Source organism: Opisthocomus hoazin, chromosome 1, assembly GCF_030867145.1.
Source record: "Opisthocomus hoazin isolate bOpiHoa1 chromosome 1, bOpiHoa1.hap1, whole genome shotgun sequence".
NCBI classification, from domain to species: Eukaryota; Metazoa; Chordata; class Aves; order Opisthocomiformes; family Opisthocomidae; genus Opisthocomus; species Opisthocomus hoazin.
Window position 1 is genome coordinate 33,858,815 of NC_134414.1, and position 27,068 is coordinate 33,885,882.

The 27,068-nt window shown below is 43.7% G+C and overlaps 1 long non-coding RNA gene across 1 annotated transcript in view; it reads right to left on the bottom strand.

The window, feature by feature from the left end:
- The window catches only part of LOC142361429 (uncharacterized), an 86,139-nt gene extending 61,452 nt beyond the window's left edge, over positions 1–24,687 (bottom strand). The window contains exons 1-3 of the long non-coding RNA XR_012764042.1: positions 24,393–24,687; positions 23,038–23,202; positions 9,235–9,411 (exon numbers count right to left, since the gene is read on the bottom strand). This is a non-coding gene — a long non-coding RNA (uncharacterized LOC142361429). The remainder of the gene's footprint in view (positions 1–9,234; positions 9,412–23,037; positions 23,203–24,392) is intronic.
- Positions 24,688–27,068: the final 2,381 nt, after the last annotated feature.

Genomic DNA, 27,068 nt, shown 5'->3' on the forward strand with positions numbered 1-27,068 from the left:
GGGTATCATGTGGGATTATTTGTGCACTAGTGATAAAAATCACATTGATATGAGGAGAACTCAGCACTCATCCCTTCCCATTCCTCCAACAGCTCCCCAGATTATTCTCAGTATTTTTTTTTCTCTCCTTTCTCAAAAGGATTTTATTTTTTCACTGCCAATAGAAATTTCCATTACATAGTAGTGCCATTGCATAGTAGCTGCTTTAAACATGCTTACCGTCAGCAGATCTGAGCTCAAGCTCACCATGGGGAGGAACTGTATTTGGAGGACTGTCCTCTCTGAGTGCTTTTCCCAAAACAAACCGGTTTAAATTTGCTGTCCACCCCCAGAAGAGAGAAGCTGGCAGAAGAGGTCTGGAGGGGCTCCAGCAGTGCTTGCATGTCCCATCCCCACCACAGCTAGTGCAAATGCTGCTTGGTTGCAGGGCAGTTGGAGATTTCTGCCTGGTCAGCCCTTCGTACAATGACTGAATCCTGAATTCTAAACACTGCCACTGAGGGCAATACCAGCAGTGTCTCCAGCCACTTGTGCCATGCCAGGCAGGACTGTCACACAGCGTTGCTGGCAGGAAGGTATAATGCAACACGACACCACCACCGTCACAAAAAAGGAAAAGTTCCAGGAGCAGAGACGAGAACTGAAGTGAGGATGATACAGTCTTCTTGCTTTATGCTTGTCACTGCTTTCAGGTCCTGAAATGGCTCTTCTGCTGGCTTCACCCTGAACCTGAACCTTCAGACAATAGGTAGCGCAGACCAAGTTCTGGAGGGGTGCAGAAACAGTATGATTTAGGACTCAGCTTTAAACAGACTCTGCAGTAGTTTGGTGCAAGCAAGCACCTGGATAGCAAGGGATGTTACAGGCATACACAACTCACTGCCTTCCCTGTGTGTCTCATGTCTACGTATCTGTAGCAATTGGCTTTGGTTGCATCTCTGAACTTTGCCTAAAGCACGTAACACTCATGAATCTGCAAAATTGGACTGGAAGTCTCCAGAGAAGAGGATTACCCAGGAGAATTTTAGTATTTCCTGCTTCCAGTTGGGCAGGAACCAACACAAAAACAACAGTATTTGGCTCTTGCACGCTTGGTCCCAGCCAAAAGGCAGGAAATTTAGAGGTATGTAAAGATGAAAAAAATGATGGGAGATTGGGGTGAGGAACAGAGACGAGCTTTTGGGAAATTAAAGAGGAAAAAAAAGATTCAGTTGGGTCAGTTCTTATTTGTTTCTGAAGCATTTAGCTAACCTGCAGGTCTAGGTCCTCCCCTCTGCATGACACCTAGACTTTCTTACAAAAGAAGAATCCCTAAAGGCTAGATCTGGGGGCTTTGGCACTGTTTTGTACCTCCCCGAAACAGAATAAAACTGCCAAGTCAGACTGGGATCTAGCCCAGAGTTTGTATTAATTAAATTATTTATTTAGCTGATAATTACAGGCTTCCTGTGCTTGAATCTCCTTATAATCACACAAGTACAGTTTGGAGACCTCTACTGAATTCAGAGGAAAATGTAATCTTCTCGCTGTTCTTCATCAGACCTGGCAACTATTAGAAAGGCCATAGCAACTCTGCATTATTACAGATCCATGCACAGAAACCACCTATCAAGATGAACAGTGGGAACTTGCTTTGTGTGCACGTCTGGAAATGAAGTGTTTAGATGTAGCACTGCAGAGTTTTGCTGCTTGTGACCTCCATGACAACTGCACTTTGTCAAGGGGAGGGCTGGATTTGTACACCCACGTGGCATGAACGCAGCCTCTCAGACTGCTGGCTGCATTGTATAGTTGCATGCAAAACAGAAAACCCACCCTTTTAATAGCAAACAAGGACTCCAATAACAATCACAAGGCATCCTGAGCAGTTCGTTACAGCAAGGTGGTCATGCAGATTTCATGAAGAGCCCTGTGGTTGTGGAGGTGCCCAGCAAGGTGCTATACCAGCCTTTCTGGATCTTGAAGTGGTTCAGGCCAGTTGTCACCACATCATCCTGTCTGCATCAATCAGCAGAGATGCTTTTTTGAGGACTGCTACTCTATAGTTAGAATTGCCACTGGCTTCTTCTCCCCCCTCCGATACACATGAAATTTATGTTCATAGAGCCAAATCTGCATGTATTCTGTATTTTTGCCTTTATTTTCAAGCTGGGTAATCTAGTGTACACTGACTGCATAAAGCTCTCATGCGCCATAACCTGTCCTATTAAATACCCTGAGCTATTAGTGATAGTTCACACTAGGGGATGAAGGGGCATCTTGTTGCTTTTAAGCTATACATGACTGCAAGGAGTTTAAGTGCAGCTCTTCCCCTAAGATTATGTCCAGCAACCAGTGGCTGGGGCTGGTGGGGGACCAAGGCTTGTCCAGCTGGGAGAGAAGTTGGGCAAGGAGGACAGTTCTGGCCAATGCCACTGGTAACCCCAGGCACTCACTGCATATTCAGCCCTGGGACCGTGGGCAGCGTGGTGGTGGGGCCTCTGTGCAGCTCTTGCTCCTGTGTCTTCCCTTCCTGAAGCCCTCTGACAGATAGGACGACTGATAGCTCTTGGCTGTTTGTGTATTTTGGTATGCAGCTCATGAACTTGGCCATCCCACTCTGGTGAGTCAGACCACATATATCTTGATAACTGGGGATGTTCGTTGACTCCTGAAGAGAGGGAATAGTCTAATTAGGTTCTCACTAGTCATAAATTTGGAATAGTCACAGAAAATTTAAAAAACTGAGTATTTCCAACTGGGTTTCATATCCTTGGAAGATAACTGCCTAAATGTTTTGGTATTGGTCCTCTAATTATATATATTTTTACCTGAATCCATTCGATTTGGGGGAAAAAAAACTTACCAAAATTGGTCTTGCGTGATAGCTTGCTTTAGTTTTACAGCAGAGCCACCAAATGAAAATTCTTTTAAAACTTCTTCCAGCCCCAGTTTTCACCCAACAAAGACAGGCCAAGCCCTATGAGTCTTTGCATACCAAGGGTCAAATTGAAAATGAGCCTGTATTTAAAAAAAAAAAAAGCGCCTTGGTTTTGGACTTACAAATACGAGCATGAATACCCTCAGTTTAACCTTCCTGTAGCCTCTTAGTCACAATGTGATTACGCTGTCACCCAAATGCTTGAGCACAAAAGCTTTTCCCTGTGGCAGTGACCTTCCCTCTGTTTTCTGTGGTCTTGTGCCCCAGATTCAAGTTTCAGGAGAACATGATACAACTCCTACTGCACATGCTACCAGGTCAGCCCATTCATAGTTTTACTACATTTCTGTCAAAGAAAATGGGCAATGGCTTTGCCTTCAGCTGTCTCTTTTTAATGGCATCTTAATTTTGGCATCTTTCACCACTTGGGGCTTAAAAAGCTTCTTATAATTGAAAAAGGACAAGTCCAGTTCTTTTTTTGCATGAGCCTGTGCTGTGCAGGTCCCACTTTGTTATCAATGGCAGTGTTATGAAAATTCAGAAAGGCTAAACACTGGTTAACTACTTACAGGCTTTTTTGGCTCAGCAAGTAAATCCTTCAACAGTTCTGCTTGCTTACTCCTCTATCCCATTAGACAGGATAACTTTGGGGCTGGACAAAAAAGGTTTTCACAATCCTGTGCCTTTGCAAGCAGAAAATCCAGAGTCTTTAGGGTGCATTTCTTGCAGAGCCCAAGTGACACAGCCTCTTTGTGCACAACAGTTTTTCCTTTTCCAAAATCAGAATAGAAATGTAAGTGTAAAGGATCCTAAGGACTACAGCAATACAGATAGTAAATAGCCATTTCCCCCTGCTACATACTCTGGGGTCAGGGAAGCAGGCTGGTTGTTCTTGCCACTTCTTCTTGGGGAACACTTACCTCCTTCTCCTTCAGAGCAACGGGGGGACCAGGGATACAGAACAAGCTCTATTGACAGCTGACGTTGAGGGGAAACTCAGACAGCATCATATCATGATCCCTTTGGCCCAAATTCATCTCACTTAAATTTCAGTGTAGTCCCTGTGCACCTTTTGACAAAAGCACTTTAGGGGTCTGGTGAGAGCTAGGAAGCCCTTGATTCACATATGGCAATGGAGTTTAGGTCAAATGAAAATTTGTTTTGGCCGTGAAGTTTAAAAGTGAAATCCTTACCAGGATGAGGCAAATTGGCATTGATGACAAATATCCATCAACAGACTTGCATCCTTTTCGGTGAGGAGTGTCCTTGGGCCTGGGCAATAGATTTGCAAGTTGCTAAGGACATGAAAGAGAGAGTTTCTGCAACCTCACTACTACCTAAAGTGTTTCTTTGGCATAGTGAAAGCTGTGGATATAAACTGAGAATGACATCTCCCTTTTGCTCATTATATCCCACCTTCAGAGTTTACCAGTTTTCTGCACACTCATTAATCTCTGAATCATCCCAAAGTCAGAACTTTCAGATCCTTTTCTATAGCATGCAACCTGACCTGAACCTTGAGCCTGTTACTTCTGCAGCTCACTCACTATCACTGGAAACTCTCAGCTGAAGTCAAATTCTGTTGAAGACCATCCATAGATCCATACAGTTCACCTATTCTGCTTACTTCTATGGCCTTCCTTTCTTTCCTTTTTTCTTTCCTTCCTTTCTCTGTGAGGTGTTCCAACTTCGCAGTAGTTTCTATAAGCTTTCTTCTTCCAGCCACTTCCCATCCCAGTTGGCATGCCCAGTCTGTCAACTTCCGTTTGCCCTTCCCTGTCTCTCTAATGCACTTTCCTTGCGGGAAACCTCATTGTCTCCCAACATCTCTTTTAGCACCTTTATGCCGATAACTCCTAGATCTTCTCTTCCCCAAACCTATTCCCCTTGTCTTGGGTTCACATCTCTGATATTACCTCAGTGACATCTTGCTGCTCTCTCATACTAACTGGCAAATACAGACCTGTTTCTCTCCCTGTGCCCTCTTCATTCTCTCAGCCTTTCCTCTGTGCAGTTTCTACAGTCTGAACCTTCTTCATCCTCCCCACAGCCAATAGCCCTATCTTCAGTTTCATACCCACTTCATCTGAAACTACTCTATAGCTGTGTCGTCACATGTTGGTCAGGCTTCTGAGAGGTTTGGATTCCACTTCCATCTATGTGATATTAGTTGTCTCCAAGCAGTGACTTTGGGGTCAGGTGGCAGCCTAGGTAAAAGCCCAGCTGCCAGTCCAATGTGGGGATGATGCCTACGCTTCTCAGGGTCTGCACTGATGGGGGAATGTTTGAGGAAGCGCCAGGAAGAAGAGCTCTTCAGCCCAACTAGGCATCAACAATAATGGAAATACCTTGAAGGTGGCGGAAAGTTCACTTGATATAAGCCATTATTTAAACTGTGGTGGTTATGTGCAAACCCAGATCCTCAGCATGGGTGTTATTTCACTTAGAAGGGTTTGTCTCGGTTTAGGGTTTTATAGTGAAAATGGAGTTAGGAGAAGGATGCCACATAGGGTTTAGTTTTGTTGCAGTCCTCTGTACTGCTATGTCATCCCTCTTCAGCCCACTCAGCAGCAGAGATGACCTTCCTCTTCCACAGCCTCTGCATACTCCCTTTCCTCCTTGGGGATCCCCCATGCTTGCACAAAAAGCTCAGATATGCCCATTCTCTCTTCTGAGTGCTCTTTTCATAACCCCAGACTCGTCCTTTGTATCTTTTAAATTTCTCTCTTCTGTTTGGACCCACACTACTAATACCAGCTCTTTTACTGACTGCTTTTCCCTCCTTGTAAAAATGACAGAAAAAAAGAATAAAAATATCAAAAACTATAAAAAAGAAAAATTTGCCATTAACTAAAATGTAGCACATTCATTTTAACCCAGTTTCCTAGAAAAAACAAAGTTAACATTTTCCTCATTATTTTCACCAACTCTGCTTCATAACAGAAGCCACTGATTAATTTCAGTAAAACTTGGCAGGTGTAAAGAAACCGCAAAATACTAAGTTCCAACAACTTTGAAATTTTAAGTAGTTCACTGAAGCTATAATTTCAGTGAGTGAGAAATAAGCAGCTAAGGTGAGAAGACCCTAAGCAGCCCTTCTGACTATGGAAAAGCTGCAATAAGAGCTCACCATCTCTCAGACCATATGCTATTTTAATAATACTTACCTAAGTTTCCACTTCCTACCTTGAAGCCATGTGTGTTGTTTGTTTGGGATTTTTTTTCCTTATTTTCAGGGAAAGCACTGATTTCACTTGTATGCTTTTATTTTCCCTTTCAAAAGCCAAATATCTGGTCATCCCAATAGTCTTGTGGGGAGTTTGTCATGCGTCAAGCTGCACAAACTCACAAACTTGGCCTTCATTTTTAGACCATTCACATACTGATCTATTGTTTCTGCAGGAGTCTGATATCTGGTGATAAATAAAAAAAAGACATCCAAATGTCACATATTTCTTGGGGCTGAAATAGTTCTGGAACTGATCCATTAGTAGAGTTAACTTTGTGTTATCCTTTTACATTACAGGGCTGAGAGTACTTCCAATACATGATGCCCAGTCACATGAAGGATAGCAGATGCTTGTCATTTCTTTCTGCACCATCTTGCTGGTACATAAATACCATTCAAGCAGTTGTCTCCCTTTTCTCCTGTGCTAGGATGAGACCTCTGTAAAAAAACAAGGTTTGTCAGAGTGCCATGTGCCTGCTGTTTTCACTGTCAGTCCAGTGCAATAACAATCCAGCTGTGCTGGGGTCAGAGGCACTTTGTGCAAGAACAAAGGCAAGGCATGAACTAACACGGTGTTTGCAATTGCTCTAGTCAGGAACTCAACTAAGAGAGCAAAGTCCTTGACATAAATCAGAGTACCATGTAAACTGTTCCAATCTTGTTAATCTGGTACCTCGCAACAGTCATATATATCAGTATAATGTTTGCCTATGCTAGAAAACCAGATCATGAAAGAAAAAAGACCCTTGAGAGTCAGGGCTGCTAACACACTCTTAAATATTCAGCGCAGGCAGACACCATCACGTTTAGCACTGTGGCAGCTGGTCAGCCCATGGGCTAAACCACAACCAGCTGAAGTGATGTTAAACACAACAGTCCCTGTCTGTGTTCAGTGTTTAGCAGCGTGTTTAACATTGTCTTAGTTACCAAGATTCCTCGGCGTTGTGTTTTACCATGATGCAATTTTCCAGTGTGGAAAAGCTCCAAAAGGCTAGTGTTTTACAATGACTGGAACAGAAGTCAGAATACAAAGCGACGAAGAGGAATAGATGGGTTTAGCCAGTATGCTTGGCCTGTGGCTGTTCGAGAGATCTTCCTCCCACACATGATATTGTCACAGGTGCAATCCTGAGCAAAGATATCCTTTGTTTAGGAAGGAGGCACTGATAGGTATTTTCCCCTGCAGGGTCCTCCATTCTGGAGCAGCCTCCTCCCTCTTTGCATGAAAAACCTCAAATTCACTGACTTTGGGGCATCCTGGCAAGATGCATCTATTTTCTTAGTTTTTATTGGGGATGACAGGTTGAGCGAATCAAGATGGCAAGTTGAGGGAGCCTCTTGCTTTGGCACAGGAACTGTTGCAATAGAGCAAATCAAGATATCTTGGATTTTTATCCATAGCTGAGTGTATATTTAAAATAATTGCCCAAGTGTGTGGAGTCATCCTGATGGGTGCTTTTTAAATAAACATGGAGAAACAGCAAAAGATAAACACATTACGTCATCATGCAACTCCTGTAGTTTGAATTCTCTACTGAGCCTCTTCCCAGATATTTAAGGAACAGAAAAATTCAGCCCCAAAATAAACTTCGGAGAAGTTTGGACTTGGGTTGACCAGTAAGTTTTGAATCTGGCTTCCTTTATCTGTTAGGAAATAAAGTCAGTCTTTGATCAGAACATCCTGAACTTTGAGAAAGTATGAGTATGATTCAAAAAGGGAGTTTGTCTCCTGCAGTTTTCTTCACCCATAGGGATGTGTCCCAAGGTGACAGATCCTCAGAATCTTGACTCAGTTGCAATGCAATGGATTGCAATGGGTCTTTAGATTCTTGACACAGGCTTCTTAGTGAACTTTGAAACTCGCCTGCCAAACAATGCAAAACTGTCCAACTTTGCAAAAGTAAATCTCCAAACAATACATCTAGTTATTTTCTATACCCTTCTTTTGCTTAATAAACAATGGAGACTTCTGGGGAGAAGAGTCTATGTTCCTGAAACATTACAGTTAACTAAAACATGGAACGTAAAAGTAAGGCACCTCTCACTAGTGGCATGTTGTCTCATAAAGGTGATTCAAATTTCAGTGTAAACAAGTTATCTTAGGATCATATTTTATAAAAAATCACTGAAAAAGAGTTATTTATTGGAAAAATACTTTCTGCCCTTATGTGCAACCATACTGGCTATGCACAACTGGACAAAGCAAAACAAAATCGTATTGACTCTGACATTTTCTGACTTTTGAGTAAAACACACCGAACGTTAGTTGGTGGCTTGATCCAAAGCCTATGAATGACAGTAGAAAGTTGTCCATTCACTGCATCAGATGTAAGATTAGGCCTTATTATTTTAATGCAGTCCTGCCAGAGGGATGGAATACCTCTCCCATGAAGAAAGGCTGTGGGAGCTGGAGTTGTTCAGCCTGGAGAAAAGAAGGCTCCAGGGAGACCGTATTGCGGCCTTGCAGTACTTAAAGGGGGCCTACAACAAGAAAGGGGACAAAATTTTTAGCAGGGCCTGTTGTGATAGGACAACGGGTAATGGTTTTAAACTGAAGGAGGGTAGATGTAGACTGGATATAAGGAAGAAATACTTTACAATGAGAGTGGTGAAACTCTGGAACAGGTTGCCCAGAGAGGTGGGAGATGCACCATCCCTGGAAACATTCAAGGTCAGGTTGGATGGGGCTCTGAGCAACCTGATCTAGATGAAGATGTCCCTCATTGCAGGGGGGTTGGACTAGACAACCTTTAAGGTCCCTTCCATCCCAAAGTGTTTTATGATTCTATGATTCTATTATCTTAATCTCTTGACTAGCTCCACAAATTGGGCATGTAAGGCCCAGCAACAGATATTTACATATTTTAGCAGAATTGTATATACATTGCTATTGCTCACTACTCTCCTAACTCTACTTTTGGTTGCTCCTTTAGGAAAAAGACCACTTTTCATGTACCTCTGCACATATCAGAAATCTATTACTTTTTGAAAACCTTGACAGTCTGACAGTCATCTGATGCAGATAGCATATTGTCTGTTCCATTTTTGGTCCCTTTCAGCAAGCCGGTTGCCAGATAAGACTTACCACAGCGCTTTTGTCACTTGTGCATCTACGTCAATGTGGCTGCAAATTCTGAACACCCGAGCCATAAAGATGAACTCTTGTGAAGAGCAATGACGTTTTGTGCTGTTCAGCAGGGGACAAGTCAGACAGGAGCCAGCTGAGAGAGCCAGACACCCTTGGTACTGGCAAGAATAGGTCCTGCAAGGGGAGAAAAGGAGTCTGTAGGCAAAGTTCTGGTTTTCTTTTGTTTTGTTTAATTAACATCCCAGACAGTTATGCAAAGACAATGTGTGATTTATCAAGCAGTTGGGATATTATCAAGGCTTCTATCACAGCACCATCACGTATACCACGGTGTACATAAAGGATATCATCTCAAGGGCAGTTTCAGTAAGTGAAAGGGTTGAAAGCTATGTAAGGTAAACAAGGCTGTTGGGTTTTTTTTCCTGGCATACCCACATTTACAGCTGCCAAAAAGCAGGCAAACCTTTGCCTCCAAAAATAAAAAGTGATTATACTCTGTCTAACCAAGTCTACCCTTAACTACACCACTGCCTATTGCAAAGAGAAGGACAGATATGTATTTTGTGGTATTGTTTTTGGAAAGTTTCCATTCAGGAGTTTGCAAGAATAATGTGGGTGTGTTGCTGGTGTGGAGCTGTGTGTCTCTGAGAGTGTGAACTCACAGTCGTGTAAAGCACTGCAGCTTTCTATGGGCTCTGGACACAGATTTTTTTATTCACCAGAATATTACCAACTCTCTCTAAAGACCAGATCCAGCTCCACTGACATCTGTAGGAGCCTCTACACAGACTCTAGTGGTGGCTAGGATGAAGTCCTTTGAGGAATGATGATCTTTTCCTAGGAGATCACCCACAATTAGCAAAGCAAGAGTGCATGCACTTGCCTCCACTTTCAGCTATGTTTACTTGTGCTCAGACTAGTCCCTGTGACTCTTCTTCTGCATCTGCTGTGCCCAGACATTTTCTGCATCACTAACAAGGACAAACTTTGGTCCAAATTTCAATCTACCGTGCAGTTTTGAATAAGGGTGATATCATAAGCCCCATGACAGGAAAAGCTGGACTCTCAGCATGGCTGGTTTGCAGAGGTATTGCTGGCTGAAGACTGAAATTCTAGCCTGCTTCATTACATGTGTACGTGAGTAGATCTGAGCCCTGTCAAAGGGAGTTTCACATCTGTTTCTCAAATGGTGAATGAATAGCCTCTTACACCAGACTTTATTTTAATCTAATTTTGTCTCTGCTGCTGTCTTACTGAGTCATCTTGCAGAAGTCACTCCATCTCTCCATGTCTCTGTTTCTCACCTCATCCTTCTACACCTTACCAGGTGAGCTGTTCAGCTTCAGGGGCCAGGTCTTGGGTCTCACAGGGTCCCTTATGTGCTTATGGTATTCAGCCCTGTCTATCATATGCAAATCTGGGCACTATTACATCACAAAGAATAGCAGCCCAATATGTGCCATTGAAGGCTTTAATCCCACAGTAAAAGAAGGAGTCCCAGATGTGTGCTCTCTTTGTGCTAGCAGCTGAATTCTCTGTGTGCTGCTTCTGACTCATCCAGATATAGGATTTAAAATCAGAAATTACAAGATGGGATGCAAGTTGTTATAATGTGCCTGGCTGCAAACTCTTAACTTCCTGTATGTTCTAGAAAAGTATCCTAAGCAAGGGCATGTTTACTCTCTGCCTGATACACACACTGGCAGCTTCTCAGAGTCCCAACCAATTCGCATAAATTAACCAGCACAGCTACATTATCCAGCTGGGAGCCCTCCAGGCTTCAGGTTCTGATATGCTCTGTTTCATCTTGATGAGAGGAAACATCCCTTAGTCACGATAGGGCACTACATTGTGGGGTTTTGGGCTCCATGGATTCATCTCAGTAATTAAAACAGGAGAACAGCTGCAGGCTACCACATAGCACTTGCTGGGTGACATTGGCCTACAGGCAGCAAACAGTATCACATCAAATCTAAAAGAAAGTTTGCTTTGCATCTGTGTTCCATGTAAACGAAGACAGTTCTAGGTGCGTTTTCCACAGTGAAGCCAAGCAACAAGTAGAATGATGCAATGCTATTGACTTTGCTCAGGCAGAGGGTGAGGTGTGCATCTGCACCATGTACCAGTAGCTAAGTTAGCTACTAGTCAACTAGCCCAAGGAGCACCAAGCTTGGTCTGTGTTCATCGACCTGTTCTGGGATGAAGAACTGCACCTGCCATCCTGTCCTCACCCTTCAGAGCTGGGAGACATGTGCAGGAGACCGAGTAGGCTATGCCTACACCATTTTAGATGAAGCTTACCAGTCAAGGTCCTCCACAGCTGCTTCATCTCCTCACAGTGTTTGCCAGGGTTTCTATGCAGCCTTTCCACTTCACTCCCCAGGAAGTGCTAAAGGCAGCATCTTTTCTGCTCCTGCTTTCCTGAGAGGATGAGGAGAGCACAGGAATAACAGCTCTGATTACCTTCTTCTCCTTCTCCAAAGCAGAGAGATCTTATCCTCCCCTGTTTATACAGCACTGGGACATAGTGGGGTAACACAAGGAGCAGGTCATTTCCTGCTGCAACAGTCAGTGCCATCCCTAAATTTACACACTGCTGCCAGCCTGCCAGGCTCTGTTGGTTTTTTTTTTTTACAGACTTCTAAGACTCATTAACAAAACCTTTTCAATGTCCTACTATGGAGAAGATGGATTTTTTTTAACACCCGGTTAGTCTTGTAACATCCATTTTGCTTTGACCTAATCAAACAGGATACAAAATACAACAAAACAAAACTGGGCAATCTGCGTCCTTAATATGTGGAGGCACATAAAGTTCCTTGCTGGCTCTCTCAATTTGTAAAGGAGAAAGAAGACACCTTGCTTAAGAAGACGTGATCAGCCCAGGACGAGCTCAGTGTCCCTGCAGAATCACAAGAATGTTGGAGGAACCAAAGTGATCCTGAGTGGATCCCTCTCTGCACCTCTTGGTTCCCACCCATCTCTCCCAGCAGCCCAGGCAGATGTTGCAGGCAGACGTGCATGGCCACTTGGTGATGTGCAAGGTGCATAGGAGAGGTGGGCTGGATCTCAGTTTTGTGTTTCCCTGCTAGCAAAATGGCAATAACAACACATAGGCTTCCTGGCTAGTTTGTTATTTGGAGCATCAGCTATTTAGAGGAGAATACGTATGTTTCTAATACCTGTGGGCTGCTAACCAAAACTGTGTAAATTTCTGAGTTTGAGTCAAGCACAGAATTTTTGTGACCAGCAGAGGATACACAACAATGCTTGTGGAGATGATAGCAAAAAACCCCACCCCAGCAACCCAAAGAATGGTCACAATTCTAATCCTAGGATAACCTGAAACTTTCATGCATTCTCTTTGAGTAAAATTTTCTTATAAAGTTTCTCCACATTCAAAAAATTGTCACTCCTTCCAGGAAAAAATTCTGCTTTGCTAACAAAACTGAGAAATGTTCAGAACAGCCATGTCAAAAAGGTGGAAACAATATAAAAAGAGGACTGAAACAACCCGAAAGCCGCAGGTACAACTGCTTTCCACAATTGCTATCGATTCTCTACAGAGTGGCCTATTTCATAAATAAAACACGTCTTCCTTGTAAATGTGTTAATTGTCTTTTGACAGGCCACAGCTATCTTCCCACATCCAGACTGCCCCAAGCCATGGTGAAGACATGGCATTTTTTTGAAATCTCACCTATTGTCACGCTTCTGAGGCATAGCATTGCTTTTTCATTGTATTTTACAGGTCACAATTAGCATAACAGGGTAGTGAAATACTATCCAATTATCACGGACAAGCAGTTCTGCCTTGCAAAGCCTTTTCCACGGTCAGAATTGCACTGGTTTAATCAAAGGTGTGTTTTAAAATCGAATTAGTTAAGCCAGTACAAACACTGGAACCTATTTAAAGTTCGTTTGTATTGATTAAGCTTAATCTGATCAGGAAATTACTTTAAACTGATACAGAGCAGATTTAAATCAGTCTGAGTGACCACATCTTGCACCATTTAACTCGATCATTTTAAAACCAAATTTGTGTGGAGCATATCCCACTGTTGTGCCAAGAAGCATGAGCTAAAAAGGTGAATGAAATAACCAGATAAAGGAATGACACTTGGGACCTGATTCAGCACTGCAATACTTCAGTGAAAGTCTACTGTGGTAGAGTGTGTATTTGGCCATAGCTGTAGTAAAACTCAGAATAGAGCATAGTTTGATAGCGCTTCCTCTAAGCATTTTGTAAGGTTTCCAACATTAAAAACAGGACGAGCTATTCTGGACTTTTTTTTTCTTTTTTTTTTAGCAGCCCTGGCAGTAATTCTCAGATACATTAATTTCCTGAGTCATATATTCATTTTTCATTTTTTATTTAAAATTTCTCAAAACTTCTATCATTTCAAGCCTAGAGAAAACAATAATATTAAACCTTACTTGACTCCTTTTAAGAATTATTGCTTTCTAATCAAGGTTGACAGTCTTTCCTTTCTTACACAAATGAGGTAAGCTCATATTTATAAATAGTGCATTTCCATCCAAGATCTGCTCTTTTAATTCCGCACAGGAAAGAAGGCAGGGGGGGAGAAGGATATTGCATTTTCAAATAAAATTCCCCCAAATTAAATCCTGCAGAAGCTGAAGGTCTGAGAGGGGTTTCTTGTGGTGCTTTTATATTGTAAATACTGAGGTTTTAGATTACTTACATAAGCTTTAGTCACCAATAGATCTGGCTTTCAAAAAAGCCGAGAATGCTGAAACAGCTGTAGCACTGAATATGAGTCACTTGGACTGTGGCAGAGATGTGAACACTAAGGTAGGAGTATCACTGCTCTGCAAGCTTACTGAGGCTCCTTGTTGTTGGGTGCATCTCCAGGCAAAATATGAATAATGTCTGCTAGTCTCATAATAAACACCGTGCTGCAGAAATCCAAGCAAGGCATATCCGTGACTTGTTAAAACGGGTGGTCACCAGTGCGCATGGGTTAAATAGCCCTTCCAGCGCTGTAGGTAGACAACAGGAACGCATGCTGTAGGGTCGGATGTGCGTGTTAGGTCTGCCCTGGTAACCTGCACTGGAAGGAAGGAGCACTTGTTCAGACAAGCTCGGGCCAACGGAGATGGGCCGAAAGATGAACATAATATTGATAAATTGGGCTTTTTGGAGGCTTCGCTGCAAATCAGCACAGATGGCTCTTTCACCCACACCCTAGCAAAAATTGTGGCTTATGGCTGGAGGTAGCAAGCATGTTGCCATGAATTATGGCAGTTTAAGAAGCTCACATTTGTAATTGGGAGCTGGTAATTATTTACCATGAAATGTGATCATTACTGTCAGGTGACGATGACATTCCTCTGCTTTATGCATTCAGTAACTTTTTGAAGACTCTGCATGAACTCTTTGTGGGGGGTGGAAGGAGGAGTGCTGGCTTCCCTCTATCGCCGCTACCAAAACGGGTGTGTGTTTTGGCAGTAGTTTTGCTTGGAATATTCAGTTCAGATTAATGTAATTTCAACATCTACTATCCCAAGTGTGTGGTGGTGCCACTAAGCATACGCATTTGCCAACTGTGAAGTACAGGCCATGTCATTCAACATGTGAATGAAGTGATTCTTATCTGTGTCCCATGTGTGTACCTTTCAGATTAGCTCCACTGAAATCAATGGCATTACAAGGGTTTAAAAGCAGTGACGGTGGGAACAGGCCCAAGAAAGGCAGTAGATTGTCAGGTGATTTGGGGTGAGGAACGATGATTCTTTGGTCGATAATAGTCATGTTAAATAAAGATGCAGAACCCCATTCTGGTTGCAACCACTCAAACCAATGCCTTCTCCATTCACACATACATGGGAGCAGCTGGGAGGTGCCAGGAAGAGAACGTCCTTCCCTGGGACAAATGAAGCCAAACCTCCTCTCTCCAGTCACCACTCTCCCTACTCAAGGGGTCCATTTTGTCCAGAGCTGTGTGTAAAGCAAGTCCGTGTCATAATGTCTGGGAATGCAGGTTATTCTGAGACTGTATTGTAGCTATTCCTTCGTTTTTATCTAGTTCATAGCAAATACATATGTCTACCCCCTTATTAATCAGGGATTTCCTACTCTGAAGAAGTTATCACATTCTTTAGAAAAAAGCCATTGGACTACAGGCAATAAATGCCTGCCTTCTATTATATTTCTTGTGTCCCTTGCGTGTTAACAGTGTATATTTTAAACTCAGTCTATGGCTTAGACTTTCTTGATTCCCCATAATATCAGACACATAAGGACAGATGTCTTCTCTGTTCTTGCTGCCTGTTTGTTTGTTTGTTTGTTTGTTTGTTGATGACCTTTCAAATTTCATCTCTTCATGAAAGCATTTTCAGTCTTCAGCAGAAATACTGAAAAGTGTATTCACGCCGAGAAAAAGAGACTAATTTTTTTTTGCTGAATCATCAAGTCTCTCGGAAAAAATTACAGCCCTCATCCTGTGAGAAATTATAGATGGACAGACCACATAGGGATTTGCTCCTACACAGGTATAGCTTGCCACAGCCAGGTCAGCCCAACAGTGCCGTTTTCCTTTGATCTTGGCTAAGCCCCAGCAAAAACCCCTGTTCTTGGGCAATCCTGCTTCACCATCTGCCTTTGTTCCTGAGCAGCCCCATTCAGCCAGACCCCACGCTGATAGGTGTGTAAATATTCAGTTAACAGAGATGTTGACCTCCTCAGGGTGTAAATCCCTTACTTGAGTTACTCTTTATTCCCTACACCAGCTTTTTGCCTCCCCAAAAACTGGTAGTGCCTTCATGAGACAGTGAAAAAGCAGAGCTAGGCAGAGCGCCCAGGAGATTGGCCCTCAGGTTCCCAGTGGCTGCACAGCATGCCATTTGCTGGATGGACGCTCTTCTACATGTGACTAGATTACTGTTCCATTCCTGTCATTTTAAAATTTCTCCATCTGTATGTATTTTTTCAGGCACAGTATTTCGTATCCAAGTGGCTTCCTTTCTGCTTTCACCATAATAAAATGGCATGGGGGAGCAGGGAAATATCAGCCATTGCCCCTAAAAATGTTGGTTTTCAGACTATATTTCTTGAAGAAATAGTCTAGTATATGCATAGTGTGTTAGGAGGCAAATGAACACATGTCAGGAAGAAGAACTTGTATCTAAAACCCATACAAGAAAGAATTTATTAACAAAAATACCACATGAACTACTTAAAATAAGTCTCGTCTTCTTTCGAATTTTTAAGGCATAAGAGACTCCATCTCTTTTCTCTTTATGCAATATCTCTAGTTTTGCCATAAAGAGGAATTTCCCTGTCAAAAAAATACCTGGTAAAATTCATTTATGCCTGCACAGCTCCCAATAGATATGAAAACCAAGCAAGAAAGAATAGTCTTTGTCCTGCTCATTGCTTTGCCATGTTGACAAAGCTCTATGATGTTACCCAGACAGCCATACTTTCCATTTTCACTCACTGATATTTTCATGCAAATGCCTGCTTTGGTGCTGTACCAACAAAGCAGAGCATCCTCAGCTCCTGGGGCTCCAAGCCACTCCTCTGTGCCTGGGCACTGCCTCACCCCAATGCTGGGCTATTGCCTGGAGAAAAAGCTTTTTCTGCACATCCCCAGTGCTTTTTGGGAAGTAGGGACATGTTTCTATATATACAGTGATTGATAAATCTAATGGTGTGTTACTGTGCAGTCTTGCTGACCAGCTGTATCTTGCTATTTGTAAGACCCTGTTATTACTGGCTCATACTTTTTATTAGGGACATTAACCTGCCTGCATGCTTCTGCCGGTGCCTTACTGGTAACCTTCTGTGCTATTCCAAGCTCAAGACTCCTCAGTAAAACACTCTTTGTGAGTCTTCACTTCAAACTTCTTTTTTTTATTATTTTTAATTATCATTCTCTTTCCTGACCAATTCTGTATCCTCTCTCTTTCTCTTTTTCTCCTTCTCCCTTAGCTTTTGCTTCTTTGTCAGAGAGGGTACCCACCCCGGGAGCAGGGTAAGAACACATTGCCTATAAACTCTGCACTGTCAGGAGCCCTTGGTGGTTTGCTGAGAGCACCAACGACCAGCTCCCCATCCACAGAAACGGCCTCAGCAGCAGCCTCTTCCTAAGTTGTGAATCAGGGCTCCAGCAACAACCCTCAATGTAACTGTGTCCCTGTGGGTTGGAAAGGGAGCGGGTAACTAGGCAAACCTGCTCAAACCACCATTACCATCACTAGCAACAGGCAGGCAGGATCTCATTCTTGGGCTGAAACAGGGAAAGGCAGTAGATACAAATCCTGATGTCAGCTGGGGTCACTGCGGGGTGCTCCCTCTCTCGCACCATCAGAGCTAGAAAAAAACTGACTCTTTCCTCATTACAGCTGGGGAGAGAGGAGGGGAGGGAAGGGAAGGGAAGGGAAGGGAAGGGAAGGGAAGGGAAGGGAAGGGAAGGGAAGGGAAGGGAAGGGAAGGGAAGGGAAGGGAAGGGAAGGGAAAAGGGAAGGGAAGGGAAGGGAAGGGAAGGGAAGGGAAGGGAAAAGGGAAGGGAAGGGAAGGGAAGGGAAAAGGGAAGGGAAGGGAGAAGGGAAGGGAAGGGAAGGGAAAAGGGAAGGGAAGGGAAAAGGGAAGGGAAGGGAAAAGGGAAGGGAAAAGGGAAGGGAAAAGGGAAGGGAAAAGGGAAGGGAAGGAAAAAGGGAAGGGAAAAGGGAAGGGAAAAGGGAAGGGAAGGGAAAAGGGAAGGGAAGGGAAAAGGGAAGGGAAGGGAAGGGAAGGGAAAAGGGAAGGGAAAAGGGAAGGGAAGGGAAGGGAAGGGAAGGGAAGGGAAAAGGGAAGGGAAGGGAAGGGAAGGGAAAAGGGAAGGGAAGGGAGAAGGGAAGGGAAGGGAAGGGAAAAGGGAAGGGAAGGGAAAAGGGAAGGGAAAAGGGAAGGGAAAAGGGAAGGGAAAAGGGAAGGGAAGGGAAAAGGGAAGGGAAAAGGGAAGGGAAAAGGGAAGGGAAGGGAAAAGGGAAGGGAAAAGGGAAGGGAAAAGGGAAGGGAAAAGGGAAGGGAAGGGAAAAGGGAAGGGAAAAGGGAAGGGAAAAGGGAAGGGAAGGGAAAAGGGAAGGGAAGGGAAAAGGGAAGGGAAGGGAAGGGAAGGGAAGGGAAAAGGGAAGGGAAGGGAAGGGAAGGGAAGGGAAGGGAAGGGAAGGGAAGGGAAGGGAAGGGAAGGGAAGGGAAGGGAAGGGAAGGGAAGGGAAGGGAAGGGAAGGGAAGGGAAGGGAAGGGAAGGGAAGGGAAGGGAAAAGGGAAGGGAAAAGGGAAGGGAAGGGAAAAGGGAAGGGAAAAGGGAAGGGAAAAGGGAAGGGAAGGGAAAAGGGAAGGGAAGGGAAAAGGGAAGGGAAGGGAAGGGAAGGGAAAAGGGAAGGGAAGGGAAGGGAAGGGAAGGGAAGGGAAGGGAAGGGAAGGGAAGGGAAGGGAAGGGAAGGGAAGGGAAGGGAAGGGAAGGGAAGGGAAGGGAAGGGAAGGGAAGGGAAGGGAAGGGAAGGGAAGGGAAGGGAAGGGAAGGGAAGGGAAGGGAAGGGAAGGGAAGGGAAGGGAAGGGAAGGGAAGGGAAGGGAAGGGAAGGGAAGGGAAGGGAAGGGAAGGGAAGGGAAGGGAAGGGAAGGGAAGGGAAGGGAAGGGAAGGGAAGGGAAGGGAAGGGAAGGGAAGGGAAGGGAAGGGAAGGGAAGGGAAGGGAAGGGAAGGGAAGGGAAGGGAAGGGAAGGGAAGGGAAGGGAAGGGAAGGTTGGCATGCAAGAAAGCAAGCAAGACACAAAGTAAAGAAACACATAAAGAATGTGTGTGTTGCTATTAGCTTATTTACTGTCATTTTTTTTTGTCCCTTTATAGTTCAGTCACACCATGATGATCAACATTTACCCTAGTTTTCCAGGCCTTTACTGGGATTTTTTCACTCCGCAGATCATTCAGCACCTTTTTCAAATCTTTTCATTCAAAGCAATTCACTGCAAATTACAAATGACCTTTTTAGAGCATTTCTCCACCCAAGCGTAACCATGTGTGGTTGGACATGATAGAAAAATTATCTGGAAATAGGGCCCTGGGTAAGGTCCAGAGAACCATATCAACCTAGCAATGCTTTTAGTTAGACATTTGATGCTAAAGGTACATGAAGGCATTTGGTGTTGGATAGTTATTTACCAGGACAAAAATGTGAGGAGGCAGTAAGTCAGTGTCACAAGGAATTAGACCTGTCGTGCTGCTGAGCTTTGATGAACCTGGAGACTGTCATTTCTTCTTTCTGTGTTTTTCTGTCATTTGTCTGCTTCCCTCAACAAGAGTCCTCAAAGCAGGGACATGCATGCTGCATGCTTATACATCATCTAAAAAGTGCCAGCCTGGATTAATGACTATAATGCAAGCACTATATCATTTCATCACTATATTGCAAATCAGTTTGCAAGCACAAATTGCCCTTGTTAGAGTAACCCCAGCGGTAGAAGGAGGTGGATGGGGTAGAAGGGAGAGCACAGTCACCAAGTTCTGCACACTCCTGGCTGGCCAAGGAAAGCATGTGGAAAATAACACACTTGGTGGGACTGTACATAGAATTTCTGACCCACCACATTCATGCTGCTCTCACTTGGGCTGACCACAATCCTGTGACTGAGCAGGACTGGTGGCAATGACCCCAGCTCCTAGATCCCCAGGAACTTTTCCCACTACCAGAGGGTTTCCTCCTGTTGGGATTGTCACCTTCATCTTCCTGACACCAATCCTCTTTTTCATTACCACTTCCTCTTTACCTCAGCCCTACATTTTTAACAACTCTACTTTTCAGGATACCAAGCTCCAGATTTCACAATATAAATAGTTTATGTACAAAATCACAATATGTGATCGGTCTTCCAATAGGCACCTCTTCCCCACATCTCTTTATTAACTGGAGAATTCAGGACATACTACTTTTATTTAGCCCCAAAATTGACAACCAGCCTGTACCAGTTGCAGCTAGCAAGCAGCAGGCTTCCACTTGAGAGTTCAAAAGCTCTTTTTGAGGCATTCACCCACACACATACATACACCCAATTATCTACTGCCTATTAGCATTCACAGTTTCAGACATTATTCACCTTCAACACCCATAGTTCATTGTTGTCCAATGCTGAATTATCCGGCCAGGAATAAGGCTTAAGCTTTGAAGATTTTCACTTAGTTGGAGCACGTGCAAAACCTCCTCTCCCAGTGGGCTCACTGGTGTTCAGCAGGGAACTGGATTTCTGCTTAGGCTGCTCTCCCCAAACCCTTTGGTAGAGCTTCTCTACTCTACCGTGTCTGCAGAAAATCCGTACGAACTAAGTGTCCCTAACACATCTACTTGTGACATTTGGATGAACTTAGCCAACCTGAGCTCTCATGGGCTGCTCTTCACCCAGAACACAGAAAAAGAAAATGGGCAGCCAGAGTGAGGAGGAGTGGGATTTTTCCTGGTCTGGACTGAAATTCATGATGGAGATTATTTTCAGGGTTTTTTTTAACCAAAGGAATAGGCTCTGACCTGGTGGAAATCCCGTGACTCATGAAAAATTCGCGAGACCCAGATATGCTCCACATTCCTGACCCGTTTGAGCACTCCCATCAGAGCCATCATCACAGAGCCAGTCATCCAACTAGGGAAGGGAAATCATACCACATGGCTTACAGTTAGTGGCATTTTTCAAACACTTTTGAGAGAAATCATAATGTGCTTGAAGAGTTTCCAGAGTGAAATGTATCAACGAAATTATTCAGTATGAATAATTCTCCCACTGCTACTTAGTGTCATACATTAGGATCAAGAAGTAGAAAAGGACATGTGAGAGAGCAAGCAAGAGAGAAAGAAAAGAAGGAAATTCTCCTCCCACACACTCAGAAGATGTAGCATTTCTGGATTGCTTCAATCTGAAAGGAACCCAATAATTATGATTTCACGTTTCCAAGAGAACTAAGCCCAGTCCCACACAAATAGCCTCACTGTAGTAATAGGCTGCTAGCCACTCATCCTAACCCTGAACACACTGTAAAGTACTGACCCAGCAGGCTACCAGTGCTAATTCTGGTTGTGGCTAGACCTCATGTGTTTACTTTTCACTAACCTTGTATCACTCAGGTCTTCGTTAAACCTCTTATTCTTTTATCTTCTGATGTGCTCATCCTGATGTGTCTTGAACAGTCAAAACCCAGACTGTGTGCTCACAAAGTGGAAGAAGGTTCAGGGGCACCAGCAAAGACTCTGATTTGTGTTAGCTTATGAAATGATGACATCTTACAGATTTTTATTAATGTAAACCTGAGCCTGCTATGATGTAGCCAGGAACAAAGCTGCTAAGTGACCTTCTCATGAGAAAGAGTTGGCTCCTGGGATAGATGGTCAAAGTGCCTGAAACACAGGCAGATCTGCGCTCTGTCCCCAAGCAGAAATGAAGCAAGATTTGACTTGACTAGTACTTTTCAAGAGTTGTGAGTCTTTCTCCTAGGAAGCACCTTGTGTGTACAATTGTTTGAGTTAGAGCTCAGAAGTGCACAGCCAGAGCAAGGCTCCAGCTTACATTGCTGGAGTCATCTTTGCAGAGGCTTGATCACTCCAAACATAGAGAGGCGTCCAACTTGTAAGAAGGTATAGAACTTTTAGCTTGGTGACCCCCTCGATGCCAAAGGCTGTTGCAGCTCAACTGCTCTGGTAAGAAGTTTTGTTCCAAGCCAAAGTTCACATAGCAATGAGAAATATTCATGAATACCAGGTCCTGAGCACATGCTTAAGTCAGTCTAAGCAAACAAATCTTTCGATGTCAGAGGAATTGCTGCCGGGAGTTACACTACCTGTGTGCACAGGTTACTGGGCACTGGACGTTCAAGTGTCCTGCAACAGTACAATGAGCTCACAGTCCCATGAGAGGAGAAATTCATGTTTGTACACATATTTTTTTATTTTTTAAGTAATATATCAGCCTTTCTAGTGTCTCCCTGGAGAAAGAGATTCCTGTCTAAAAAAACACAGCAACAAAAGGGAACACAGAGATTTTTATGGCTTTTGTCATCTTTTAATATTATTTTATGAACTGCGGTTACACCAGTTTCAAATTGTAGCCATTGCTTGCTGCTTTGTTTCCTCTTATCAGACTGAAAGCCAAAACTAAAAGTAAAGCTAGCATGTTTGACATACTTCATCCTGTGCAAGAGAACAGCCTATAACAGCTAGGAAGAAAACACTGAATTAAAAAAATAATGAAAGAAGTAAAAGGAAAGCAAAGCTTTTGACTTTATAGAATTATTATTGAAAAGCCACAGCACATGACTGTGAAGCTGAGTGGTGTAGCTGTACATTGCACAGGCTAGTGTATGCCTCTGATGTGCTAAACACTGATATCTCCTTATAATTATGTGTTAATGTAAGGGGAGTGATTTTGCAAAATTTTATGCCTTATTAAGGAAATGATTCAAGCCCAGGAAATGTGCGGGTTAAGTACTTGCTTTCATAAACATGGGTTACGGTGGAAAAAAGATTTTAGATATTATGTGGAAAAATGCAGTAAAAAGCGCTGAATTAGCCCATTCCATTACATTGAATTGTTCAGCAATTATGGTCATCCTCCGGCCTAGAAAATTAAAGAATATGATGAAAACCCAATCTAAAGATATCCATTGCTGTGCTACTGAAGACATAGCATATCATGTTTAAAAGGCACTTAAGCTTCAAGGACCAAAAAACACTAAACGAGGAATAAGTTTAAACCAGCTACAGTCTCAGCCTGGGGCTGCCCTCCTCTTTCCTTTCACTTCTCAAACTACTCACACAAATAGGAATCGCAACAGACTGTGAGGGGCTCAAACGTGCTCTTCATCAGCAGAGTATCCTGTACAAAACTCTTAATTGCAAAGCAAGAGCAGTCTTCTGTGCTCTTCGTTCCAGAAGGCAAGATCAGGCCACCGGGCAGCATGGTGGGGATGGTCCATCTCACTAGGGAAGGAAAATGTGTCATGATCCAAGCTGGGTGGAGTGGAAGAAATAATAATTTTCAAATATTCGTTTGAACTTGAAAGCCACTTTGTATTTCACTGCTTTCCCTATGCCATCGTGTTCACTCATCACAACCATTTCGTTGCTGGATGGTATGTAAATGAACGCTCATGGAAAGCACGCTTTTCATGCACAAGCTTGAGCAGTGCCTGCAAGTTCCTTTCAGGCTGAATAGCTATCTGAAGCATGCCTTTTGAACGATGCTGATTTTCTCAGTTCTATTTATGATCTAGTATTTACTAGAGACATTCGCACCTACTGGGTATTAGCTTAGTAGATCTTTCTCTTTCAGCTCCAAAAGCCACTCACTGATCCTTCTTTCTTGCTTTCTCTTATTTGCCTCTCCCCAGCGTTTAGAAGCAGTAACTTTAGCCAGATTTTTTTTTTTCCTAAATTTAAAAATAATAATGTGGCTCCTCACTATAAAATGTCTGTCTCCTCCACTCCCAGCCTCCTGGGGGTTGCCATGGGCATGGTCTACAAATTAAGTGGAGGCACTCAGCCCTCAGTCCAGCTCTAGTCAAACATTAGCTGCAGTGTTTACCCTTGTGTAATCTTCAGTTTTGCATTAATTTAATACTGCTCAGCACTTTTTTAACATATTCAGCAAATCCGTGGCACATAGCGCTTTTTGTCTCTATCTCCCCCACCAAACCAAGTTTTGATTTTTAACCGAACTCATCAAAGTAAACTCCTCGCAATACTTTTCTCCCTCTACTTTGATCTTTACATAATAAAAAAAAATTATGTTGCTTTATGTGGTAATTCAGCTATACTCTGAGGGTTTTTTCCCCCCGAACTTCAAAGAGAGCAAATAGGAAATTGTTTTCATTTTTCTTTCACATTTCACAAACAACATGTTCTAGTGTTTTTTGAGCAGCAGAAGGTAGTAAGCATCTTCCAATTAATAATTCCCAGGTAATATCATGGCCTCTTGTAAGCACAGATCTCAAGAAATTTGGTTCATAACACAAATAAATAAAATTCTCTTTGAAGGTCTGGCTAAAGGACAGTCAGAAACGGAGTGGGAGCACATCATCATTCTTAATCAGCCTTCTATCTTTGAACCTTCTTCTGATCAGATTAAAACAAACAGAAATCTTGGAGTATTTAGTTAGAAAGCCACTCACCTCCTGGCTTCAAAACTGCAAAATCCCACTGTTCTGGAAAGAGCAGCAACTAATGCCACACAGCCTAGAGATCTCTCCCCAGCCTTGTTACAGGTAATCCCACACGAAGAGGGAAGAGATTTTGTTAAAGCAAAAACTGAAGTAAAGTCAACACCAGACCTCGGGCTTTTTGGCTGTCCAAATAAAGATTTAGTATTTCACGCCCACCAAGGACACTTGTATAACTCCCACTGCATGGCAGAGCGGGCAATCAGGCTCTTACATCAGCATTTGAATTGCATGATCTTTTCTGGGCTGGTGAGGCACATCAGCACATGCCTCATCCCACCTACACTGATATTAGTAACACCACAAAAATCAATAGCTGACAAAAAAGTTTTGGACTCTGCGTGCTTTCATTGTGTGGGGGCTCAGGCAGGGCCTGGAGAGAAGCCACAGGAGCCAGAGGAGCCGGAGGCAACAGGGACCTTTTCCACCCCACGTCGCAATGCCCTGGTGAGAAGAGCTGGCAGTGGCAAGGGCACTTAGGCTGTGGTTAGTTTATACAGAGGCACAATGTCCAAGAAAAAGAGCTGCTTGAGCTCCACTGCGTCCCCTTGCAGCCAATTTTTCATCAAATTCCCCTCACCGCGCTACCCCCACCCCAAGGACCCGATATGTATGAACGTGGCCCTCAGGGAGGAGGGGCTGTGCTCAATCTCTGGCACGCTGAATTTAGTACAAACAGCAAAAATCCCAGAGCAAACAAGGGAAAACACAGAGCTTGCTGTTCCTTGTACATGAGATAATTCCCTTTAGCTTATTGACATACATCGCTTTATTTCTTCTCCCATTTAGGAAAGTACACAATTATGAGCACGGCCAGGAGCTGGAAGCACCGAGCTGGTTCTGCTGGACGGTACCCCGCCGGCTGAGCGCTCCCCAGGGACCCCCTTGATCTCCTCACCGCTGTCTGAGGCCCTGCTCGAGTCAAAGAGATTAAGGAAAAGTCGGTGAGAATTTAGGCACGCCTGGCTCCAACAAGCCGTTTGCACCAATTCACAAAGGAAAAACCTTGGAAGTGTTTCCAAAAATACAGGCCAGTGTGTGAGTTAAGGCTGCGAGGGAGCCTAACTCGCAGACTTTCCCCATAATCAGGGTTTACCTCAACTCTGTTTATTCTGTAAACTCTGGTTTCTCAACAGAAACAGCTCATCACGCTACACTCCGGCTCAACAGACATGTAGAAAGTCTTTGTAAAGAACTAGAAGTAGAACAACCCAGCTGTTCCTTTCATGAAAATCGTTTGTTAGCAAACTATCTCATCATTTTCCAAGCATTTGGGGGGGGGGGGGGGGGAAGAAATTATTAATAATAATTACATACAATGAGAAGCTGCCAGACTGAAGGCACTGAAAAGCTAGGGAGTATCTCAGGCCACAGACGATTACCAGCAGGGACAGTAGCAGCCTAGCTGTCCCCACAGCCTCCAGTTAGGGAGCAGAGGAGGCGAGCCTGGGCTTTATGCTGGAGACAAGTGAATTATTCAGAGAAAACTATTTGCCAGATTGTCCTTTTCCATTCTCTTTTTTTTTCACTTCTGATTTGAGGAGTGAATTTCTGAAGAGTGCTCGTGATTTCACAGATTTATTTCTCAGAATTGTTGAATAATTCTTGGCCCATGGCCCGTGACCCGTCCGCAAGCTGTTCACGTTGAGGCTGCACAGGCCGAGCAGCATGAGGGAGGTTAGCGCTAGGTACAGCTGAGGGCTGGAGACCACAGAAAGCAAGGGAAAGAGGTCACACTGGACCACTGCCACCCCAGGGCTCAGCCCAAGGGCCAGAGCAGTGCTACGAGTCCCGTAGCTGACTGGAGAAGACAAGATCTTTCATGCAGCAGAGCTCGGCAGCTGTGCAATGCAAGCTGAGTTTGTGGCTGCTTTACTCACGGAAACACGTCAGTCCATCCGTGCAGTGATGCTGGATTGACCGTGCTGCATCATCCCCACAACTATCAGTGGAGGTACGGACTGTACGTGCAGATGCAGCCATCTGGCTCATTGCTTTTTTGTCCTTATCACTTTTGTAACCAAATGTCAGCACCGAATACCTGTATTCATTTATTCAGCGTTCACTTGGCTATCAAGCTGAGTTTCCATTACAGAGGGGCATGAACAGCATCAGCAAGAATTCGATTCTCAAAATAAATCCATCAAATACTTGCGAGAAAAGAAATGCACGCTATTTTGTCTTGCCTGGTGTTACTACAGGGTAGACCCACCAAAACAGTATGGAGAGAAGACAGTGATTCCCCTGCACCAGGATGGCTAATAAATCCATGGCAACACAACCTGGATCAAATTCAAACTGCCGTAGACTCTTGACTGTATTACTGCCAAAGCCTGAGCCACCCTGTCCCTCTCTCCCTCGACCCCAAAAAATATATTTAGATTCCAAACACAAAGCTTAATTGTTTATTAAGGAAGTGGTTATGATGGGAAAATAATGCCACTGTGAAGGAAAGAGAAGGAGGGGGTTAGAAGATGCAGTGGGATTTATCATCATCTCCTCCAGATCAACTCCCTCACTCCTTTGTTCTTCCTTTGCTTTTGCTTTAATTCTTACTGAAATAGAAGTCACTTCTCTGGCTGTGGACAGGATGGTGTACAAAACCCACACAGGATGACTGCATTGTAT